Below are 2,220 nucleotides of genomic sequence, written 5' to 3'. Positions count from 1 at the left end.
TGAAAACTTCTTCCCTACTGACTAGCTTTCATTGTGCCAGAAGGTACTAAGCAGACTTCTAGGGAGAAAAATTTCAAAGGTATACCTGCAGCCAACCCTGGATGCTCCGAATGCTGACCTGCCAGTTAATATGTTCCCACTGGCAAGATAGTTGCATGAAGGTTATTGGAGCAACCAACTGCTTTTGGATTAGATTTGAGGCCTTCTCCACAAAAAAGGAATTTAGGGCTAGTGCTATACAGATAGTCAAAAGCCCATTATGGCTAGAGGGGTCACAGGCCATGGAGGAAGGGGAATTTAAATGATATGCTGTTAAACTGCCTTCTAAATATTTATGTTTCTGTCCATAAATTAGTTCTGCTCTCAAACATGATCAAAGAAGCTTCTGTCTGCAGTGGTCAGCAGCTAATCCAGAGGCTTGTGACTAGCCAAAATGCTGAGAGTAACTGGCTATTGAGTGTCAAGCCTTGAATGGGACATCCATATCAACCCTAACGCCAAGGGAGCATCAAAGAAGAGAAATGGAAAGAATATAAGAGCCACAAGATAGGGGCAAGTGCTGTGAAATGCTATCTTTGGAACATAATATAGTCATGTACCAAAACCTCACTGCAGCTATGATTAATTGCACAAGATCAAGTCAAGAACATCAGTCAGCTTTTTATCATCGGCACTAATTCTACTCAGTATGTTATTAGCACACAAAAGAGGAGAGGGGACATGTTATGGTGCCTAAGGGGAAAGATTGGGGGAGGTTGAGAATATGCATTATCAGATCCATTGCTGACATGTGTGAAACTTTCAAATAATAAAAGATAGTCTCCTTTTAAAAAGCTGCTTACTCATCATATCAAGCCTTTCGATAATCTCTTTCCAATTTTTCATGGCATTCCAACCTTCCCCTACCTAGCAAATTGCAACTTTTTCTTACTCTCAAATTTGTTCAGATCATCTGAGCCCATAAACAAGCAGTGTGTTCTATTTTGTTTGCTATCTGTCTCTTCCTCCTGCCTACTTTCTACTTTTTATACTGTATCGGGTTGACCTATTTTCCTGCTACTGTCCTCCAATTGCTGGGATTACTAGTGTGTGTCACTATGCCCATGTCTGGTTTCCATCCATTGCATAATGCTTACTTCTAGTCATATCTTGTCCACCATCAATCTGTGCTGTCTGCATGACACTGTCCACATGAAGACGCAGTGTGTATGATATTACAGGTTCCTTTCCCTTCAGCATAAACACTAGTATATGTAAAACGTATTTTCCCCAGATATGTTCAGAGTCAGAAGAAGAGAATGAGAGGGGAAACTGGCCCAAAAGAATTGTCAGTCAGTGAGGGCTCCACATCATTCGTCTGAAGATCCCAATGGATGCTTGAGCATCTTCACCAAGTTAATGGTATTGATCCTAATCGGGATTCTGCAGAGTTTGATTTGTTGTTTGAAAATGCCTTTGACCAGTGAGTTGCTAACATGGCCTCAGAAAAGTGCACCTTCTTCCAGATCCTCCACCACACCTGCCAGAGGTACCTCACAGACAGGAAACCAGAGTTTATTAACTGTCAATCCAAAATTATGGGAGGTAACAGCATCCTTTATTCAGCAGCTGATAGTGTGCCCAGTATAGTACAGAAGGCAAGCCAGGTCTTGAATGAGTGTGGGGAACGGTTAGGCCGAGCAGAGGAGAAGACAGAAGACATGCCCAGCAGTTTGCAGAAATGGCACACAAGCTTGCAGTGAAGCACAAATGTGGAGACACTGCCTATCCTGATAAGCCTCTAAAGAAAGCAGAAGAGTTTGTTCAGCAGTTATTACAAGATTTCCAGATGGCTGCTTCTTTGGTTTTGCTGTTGTTTTGTTTGTTTGTTTGTTTGTTTGTTTTCCCAATGTAAGGACATTGAAGGGTTTGGTTTTTCATGGTCAGATTTTAATATGAATGAATGGCCGCGTGTTGTGTGTATACATTTCCTACCTTGCTAAGGAATGCTGCAATAGCGTTGGCTTTACTTTTACTTTTTCCATTGTGCATATGTGAGTGTGTATCTGTGTGTGTGCATATGCTCCTTTTGAAGGAAAACTGTTTTTATAGTTCAAATATGAAATTCAGACCAAATAATAAGCCAGGTATAAGTTACCAAAATGTATTTTTTTTTCTCTCTAAAACTAACCAACAAAATAGTTCAATATGGTGGCATCAGATGATGGTCCTGAGTACAAA

The sequence above is a fragment of the Mastomys coucha genome, chromosome X, assembly GCF_008632895.1.
Source record: "Mastomys coucha isolate ucsf_1 chromosome X, UCSF_Mcou_1, whole genome shotgun sequence".
In the NCBI taxonomy this organism is placed as follows: Eukaryota; Metazoa; Chordata; class Mammalia; order Rodentia; family Muridae; genus Mastomys; species Mastomys coucha.
Note: the sequence above shows the minus strand (reverse complement) of the source record.